The 7,642-nt window shown below is 40.7% G+C and overlaps 1 protein-coding gene across 1 annotated transcript in view; it reads right to left on the bottom strand.

Annotated features, from left to right (window-relative positions):
* The window catches only part of DNAH5 (dynein axonemal heavy chain 5), a 294,914-nt gene that overhangs the window by 251,975 nt on the left and 35,297 nt on the right, over window positions 1–7,642 (bottom strand). The window lies entirely within an intron of this gene.

Raw genomic sequence — 7,642 nt, 5'->3', positions numbered from 1 at the left:
CTTCTTCTTCTTCTTCTTCTTCTTCTTCTTCTTCTTCTTCTTCTTCTGCTGCTGCTGCTGCTTCTTCTTCTCACTCTCTCTCTTGAAGATATTATCAGCTCCCAAGGGTTCCAGTATTATCTCTAAGCAGATAATTTATTATCTTTTACCTATATCATGAACTCCAGTCCTTCCCCAATTCCTCTTCCACTCAGCTACTGAATTAATGTATCTAAGGCACAGTTCTGATCACAGTCAATGGCCTACTCAAAAGCCTACAATGGCTCCCCATTGCCCATAGAATAAAATATGTGCTCCTTAGCTTAGCATTTGAGACTCCCCATAGTCTGGTTCCCATTAGTCTTTCTAATACTTATCCATTTTAAACATCCTATATTCTAACCAAACTCTTCTATTAGTCATTCCCCAAACTCAATATTCCATCTCTACCATCCATTCATTTACATAACCCTATCCTATGACTGTTATACACTATCTCCTCATCTCCCACTCTGGAACCCTTATTCTTTCAAGACTCAAAGAGTGCCACTTCTTCCATGAAACCTTTCCTTGATCTCTTTCAGCCCAAGTCTTTAATGTTCTTCCCCTCCTCAGTTTTCTTTATCCTGTACCTATTTGAGTCTGAGTTATATCTCTTATATCACTCCAGTAGAATGTAGAACCTTGGAAGTGGGGACTGTTTGACTTTTTAATCTTTGTCTCTTGAACATTTAACCCAATAATAAAAAAGTTGAATTTAATCAGTAAAAGAAAGGGTTGGAGGTGGTTGTGGGGGGAAATAAATGAGATATCTTCAGGGGAGGCCCTAAATAGAAAGCTCTCTAGCCAAGTTTAACCTCAATTTGCCTGGGATAGTTTTCTACTGCTACCATGCAAGTGAATTTTTCTTCAAAAAACTTCACCTATAGGGGAGGCCTTTTTCCATCCTTCTCTTTTTTGTTGGTATCCTCCCATAATAGATATAACTGGTACAGCATATGTCATCCAAGTGCACAGCTAATCTTTAAGTAAAAACCTTACTTGTCTGAGCCCTAGATTCACACATACACACACACACACCCCCATCTGTTTAGATAGACAGACACATAGATAATTTTCTTAAACAAACCCATGATTTCATCAGTACAGGGAGCTCCCAGGGAGGAAGCTCCATCCTCTATTGATCCATGTACATATGTTCTCTGTAGCTTAGAGTCTTAAAGAGATCCCTGGGACACTCAACTTGCCCAGTCACACAGTTCCCAAGGCAGCAGGCAGCAGAGGCAATACTTGAAGCCAGATTTTTCTGGTGCTAAGGCCTGCTCAACATCTTACTCAGTTTCTTTGAACTGGGCCTGACTCTTTGCTTCCCCTTATCTGTTCTCTGCTCCTGACTGCTTGCTCAGCCATCAGCGTTGTCTTTGCTTTCATAGTACCTGGCACACAACAGGCACTTAACAAATTCTTGTTGGTTTGATTTGTTCTCCAAGAGCTGAGTTCATTGTGTCTATCTAGTTTTTACCCACTGCATTTTCCTGACCTATCATATTGGTATGTGCTTGGACTGCTCATTGCAGGACTGCTAACTTGTGGATATATAACCCAGATAAGTCCACTTCATTATCTGCCCACTACTTTGTATTTCAGGCCTTGTTCTATACTTGTACTTGTCCCTCTTCTATGTCTGGTTCCCCAACATCCATCAAAGCCTATTGTCTTAGACCTGACCCTAACCCAAAGAATCCATAATGACTTTGGGGGAACGGGACATTTTCTCCAGAGACAGTCGTGTGAAGTTATAAGAATGAATAAATTTTCTAAGGGAAAGAAAAGACTAAGCTCTGAGGAATGCTCACAACTAGGATGTGAGAGAAGCCAGAGGAAAAGACAAATAAGAAAAAGGAATCAATATCATAGTGTATTGTCAAGTATGACAAAAAAGGAGAGAGTTTTAAGGAAGAAAGAATCAATATTATCAAATATTATAGAGATGGCATGGGGATTGAGGACTGATAGAGTTTCTTATTGATTAAAATCATATTGGATAAAAAAGATTCAAGTTTAATAAGTATTAAATCCTTTTATTTTTAATTCTCATAAGATGCATGTTATGAGATTATGATAATATAATAACTTCCCATAAAGAATTCTCAGAATACATGAATCTACTTTGAGAGGTGGTGGGTATTTTTTTTTTTTGAGAGCTGGACTCCCTATCTTATCTGGGTTGGAAGTGCAGTGGCCATCCACAGGCCTGATCCCAATTCTGATCCACACATAGCTTCATTTTTCTGACTCAGGCCAGCTTACTCTATCACAGGGAACCTCCAAACCTGATGGCTTGCCATATTGGTTGTATACTTGTCTCTGATTTAGCACTATTGCAGCTCAGAACTCCTAAATTCAAGCAATCCACCAGAATCAGCCTCTCCAAAGAGCAGGGACTATAGGCATGAGCTACCACACCCACCCAATTTAGGTGATAGTCTGGATAAAGACTATAAATTCAACAAAAAATTAGGACAAAATTAACCTGTACTAGTCATCTATGTAAATTACCTCAAGTTCTACCCAAGTCTATAATTTAGACCTATGATATTCAGGGTTAAAAAAAAAAAAAAGCAAAGCATATCCCTACTTAGAGTATTTTGAGCTTTTTTTTTCATCTGGTTATGATCCTTCATTCTCAAAGAGAACCAAAATGAAAGCACTATGTTAGAGTCAAGTTACAGTGTGTTCAGCTATGGCTAATCAGACAAACATCGGCTCGGAATGCTCTACCATAGGTCAGACATGATGACCTGCTTGTGAGCATTTGGGGTGGATTCTCTAAATTTGTGCTCCTCACGTTTCTTTTGAGCTACTTCAATTCTGCTTTGCTCATAGAACACAGCCCCTTCTCTGATAAGGGTATGCCATGCAAAGTAGTCCTGTGCTAGTGTCTGTCATGTCATGAAATGAATTCCAAAGTTCTTAAGAGAGACCTTAAGAATGCCCTCATATTGCTTTTCCTGACTACCACACGAACACTTGCTTTGTGCGAGTTCTCCATTAAAATCTTTTAGGCAAATGCATGTTTGGCATTCATACAATGTAGCCAGCCCATTGGAGTTGCCCTCTCTGCAGTAGAGTTTGAATGCTTGGCAGATTATCTAGAGAAAGGACCTCAATGTCTGGTACCTTATCCTGCCAGGTGATCTTCAGAATCTTCCTAAGACAATCCAAATGGAAGCAATTCAGTTTCCTAGAATGGCTCTGGTATACTGTCCAGGTTTCACAGGCATACAATAAGGAAGTCAGCACAACAGCTCTGTAGACCTTTAATTTGGTAGTCAGTCTAATATCTCTTCTCTTCCATACTTTCCTTCGGAGCTTCCCAAACACTGAGCTAGCTCTGACAACGTGTTTGTCAAACTCATTATCAATGTGTACATCCCTGGAAAGTACACTGCTAAGATAAGTGAACTTATCCACAGTATTCAGAACTTCTCCATTTGCTGTCACTGATGGTTTCATGTATGGATGGCATGCTGTTGGCTGATGGGACACCTGTGTTTTCTTGGTGTTAATTGTCAGGCCAAAATTAGCACAAGAAGCAGAGAATCTATACATGCTTTGTTGCATATCAGCCTCAGAGGCTGCATTGGGTGCACAATCATCTGAAAACAAAAAGTCATGCACCAACACTCTCCATTTTAGTCTTGGCTTGTAGTCTTTTCAAGTTTAATAATTTACAATCAGTGTGGTAGCTGATCTCAATGCCATGTTCATCCTCATTGAAGGCATTTGACAACAAGACTGAAAACATCATACTAAAAAGCATGGGAGCACGTACACAGCCTTGTTTCACTCCATTGATGAATGGGAAAGCACGAGAGCATTGTCCTTTATGCAAGACCAGAGCAAGCATGCCATCATGAAACTGATGTACAATACTAATAAACTTCTCCAGGCAACCAAATTTTGACATAATTTCCCATAAGCCCTTATGACTGATAATATCAAAGACCTTAGTGAAATCAACAATGTGTAGAGACTTTTGCTCTGCTCCTGGCATTTCTCCTGTTGTTATCAGGAAGCAAACACTATATTCACCATTCCTCAGCCCTTTCTGAAGCCATACTGGCTCTCAAGTGGATGTCCATCTTCCAGGTGAAGGATCAGTCTATCAAGGAAGCCTCTGGCAAGAATCTTGCCAGCAGTAACTAAGAGAGAGGATCATTCCCCACCCCTGTGATTGTCACAGGACAACCTATTTCCTTTACCTTTATAGAGATGGACAATTGAGGTCTCCTTGAACTCCTAGGTGATAACCTCCTCTTGTCATATAACCTGAAAAATTTCACTCAGCTTTTGTAGGAGCAATGAACCTCCCACTATGTAAATCTCAGCTGGAATAGAATCAGCACCAGGTGCTTTGCCACAGGAAAGGTATCTAATGGCATTCAAAGCCTCTTCTTCTGTTGTAAATTTGTCTAAGGAGGGATGGACTTCAACTTGAAGTAAATGATCAATGACTTCAGCATTGATTTGATGAGGATTTGTTGAACTATGGAAATTTTCAGCCCATCTCTCCAGGATCATGTCCTTATCACTAATCAATGTGGTTCCATTAGCATTGAGTAGTTGAGATTTACCATATGTCTTTGGCCCATAAATATCCTTCAGGACTTCATAAAAGTGCTTTGGATTGTTACTATCAGCATAAAACTGAATTTTGTTTGCCTTCTTACTGAGCCAAGAATCCTGCATCTCTCTAAGTTTCACTTGTACTTTACTTTTGATGGAGTTAAATGCTGCCTTCTTAGAGATAGATGAACTATCCTGCTGGCAAATCTTGTAGAGTTCTCATTTTTCATTCAGATGCTTCTGAATTTCCCCATCATTTTCATCAAACCAGTCTTGATGTTTGCAAGTGTTCTAATTCAGATGAACAAATGCAGTGCTATACACCAAAGTCCATTTCTTTTCAGCTGCACTGTTGCCAGCCATGTGTTGGCTCAACTTTCCTTCCAAGTTAGCAATAAACTGTTCCCACTCAGAGAAGCACTCTAATCTGTGCTTCTCTGTGTGAAGTCTTCTGATAGCCGTTTTGTCTTGAGGCCACCACTTTTGTTTAATGTGCATATTTAGATTGGAGAGGATAAGTCTATGATCAGTCCAGTATTCCGCAACACACAATGCCTACATCACTCTCACATCCTGTTTGTGTCTTCTCTTTGCAATCACATAGTCTATTAAATGTCAATGTTTGCTGTGAGGGTGCATCCATAAAGTTTAATTACATTTAGGTAAATGGAAAACAGTGTTGGTGATGAGAAGTTCATGAGAAGACTAAGTCTTCAGTAGTAAGTGATCATTGCTGTTGCTGTTTCCAACTCCATCTCTCCCATCCCTGCCACTTCTGATAGTCTGAGCCTACTCTAGCATTAAGGTCACCCAGTCTTCTTTTAGCACATTGATGATACAAGTCTCCAGGTATTCAAAAAATTTTTCTTTGACTTCATCATGGCTTGTCATGGTGGGAGTATAGGCATCGATGATGGTGGCATGGTATTTTCCTGCAAGTAACAATCACATTGTCATGAGCCTGTCATTCACTCATTTTAGTAGGCATAGAAACTTGTTGACTAGATTAGTTTTGATTGCAAAACCTCCACCAGCTTCATGGTACTCCCCTTTACTACAGCCACTCTAGAAAAATGTATATACAGTTCTGACTTCAGTAAGTTGTCCTTCATTTTCCAGCCTTGTTTCACTCAGGGCTGCTATTTGGATGTGATACTTGCTGAGTTCTTTTGCAACAAGAACTGTTTGTCTTTCAGGCCTTCTGGATTTTGTATTATCTATAAGTGTGCATTCCATTGGACCGATGGTGAGTGAAATCATCTTTGCAAAACTTTTTGTACATTTTTTTGTGTTTTGATCACATGGTGGGACCTACTGCAATAAACAGGCCAGGGTTGGGTAAGCAGACAATTCTTAGGGTACCTTTTGTAGCTCCTTTCTCACACCAGGCAGTGAGCAATGATGTCCTTAAACGGCTACTCAGAGACCCAGGGGGCTGCCAAATACCCCTTCTTCTTCCAATGAGAAGGTAACCCTATGGCCTGGGCTGCCTGTGTACAGGGTTGCGACTACAGCTCCCAGTGTATGTGCACCTGCTGCTTTGTCACTTGCCTGTCACCACAGGACTTTGAGACAGCCAAAAATGGTAAAATGATATGGGTGATGTTTTTTTATTCGCGCATAAATTGGATTTAAGTGAGGCAAAGTTGCACAAAGTCCTTTTCCTTAGTCTTTACAGTTCAGTTCTAGGACAAAGTCAAGATGACTGATGATGGCTTGAGATGCAGCAGATGACCTTGGAATCTTCAATATCTAATCAAACTCCAAGTGCTCCACAGTGCCTGCTTCAGTGGCCTTCATGGTCATTGAAACAAATTTTTCTCATCTGCCCATTCCAGCAGGGGAAGTCTTCACATGCTTGGGGTAGACATCCCCCTAATACACCAATGCATTCGAGATCCCTTAGTTACCCTCATCCTGGTTTAGCCCGTCTGCCAAAACAATTTCCTGAGGTGTGGCCACTGCACATGCTACAGCTCCTTGGAGCCACAGGTGAGAGTTAGATGGATCAGGTGAACCCCAAAGGTGGAAAGCAGCCTTTAAAAGGTCTCAGCAGCCCTCACACTAGAGGATCTAGTTTTCCCTAAACACACCCTACACCTTTTCCTAAATAATACAATTGAAACTTATTAATAATAAACTTTTTAAAGGGCTGTCAAGGTAGCTATCAATATATGTAAGCGTTATTTTTATACTGTTGAATAAGCCATAAAAATGTTTCTCTGGGGCCAAATCGGTTATTTCATTGTTGTAAAGAGTCCCCAGTGAGGAGGCAGCTAGGTGGCACAGTGGATAGAGCTCTGGCCTTGGAGTCAGGAGGACCTGAGTTTGAATCTGACCTCAGACACTAGCTGTGTGACCTTGGGCAAGTCACTTAACCCCAATTGCCTCACTAAAAAAAAATGCTAATCAAGAGTTCCCAATGAGGAACTAACTCCCTTTACCAATGCAGATGGTGTCCACATCTTCAATTTATAGTCTTAGAGAGTTTCCTATGGTACTGAGGGGTTAAATGACTTGCCTATATACAGTTTATATCAAAGATGGGACTTGAACCCAGGTCTTCCTAATCCCAAAGTAAGTCTCCATCCACTAGACTATGCTGCCCCTCATAACACAAGCATAAAAATAATGAAAGGAAAATAGTGAAAAGATCACTGGCTCTGGAGTCAGATGACTTCAGTTCAAATTTCACCTCTGATGCTTACCCTCTGTGTGATCTTGGACAAGTCACCTTAACCCTGGGCTTTAATTTCCCTATATGTTTTAAAGGGGATTAGACAAGAGATGGCCTCTGAGGTGCCATCCCGCCCCAATTTTTATGGTACTGTGATCCATGATCCTACAACACAATGAACATGGATTCTAAGGCAAGGAGACAGGATCTGCTGCTGTGTCTCAGAGGCATATGGACCAGCACATGTGAATGAAATAGCTACCACAAAGGAGAAGCTGCCAAGGTGGAGAGAAGGAACTTCTAAAGTAGACACTAAGAACTTACTTTCCTGTCATAAAAAACATTTCCTTACACCCC

This window comes from Vombatus ursinus, unplaced genomic scaffold (assembly GCF_900497805.2).
Source record: "Vombatus ursinus unplaced genomic scaffold, bare-nosed wombat genome assembly UNPS02014791.1, whole genome shotgun sequence".
Lineage (NCBI taxonomy): Eukaryota > Metazoa > Chordata > Mammalia > Diprotodontia > Vombatidae > Vombatus > Vombatus ursinus.
Note: the sequence above shows the minus strand (reverse complement) of the source record. Positions and strands in the feature narration are given on the sequence as shown.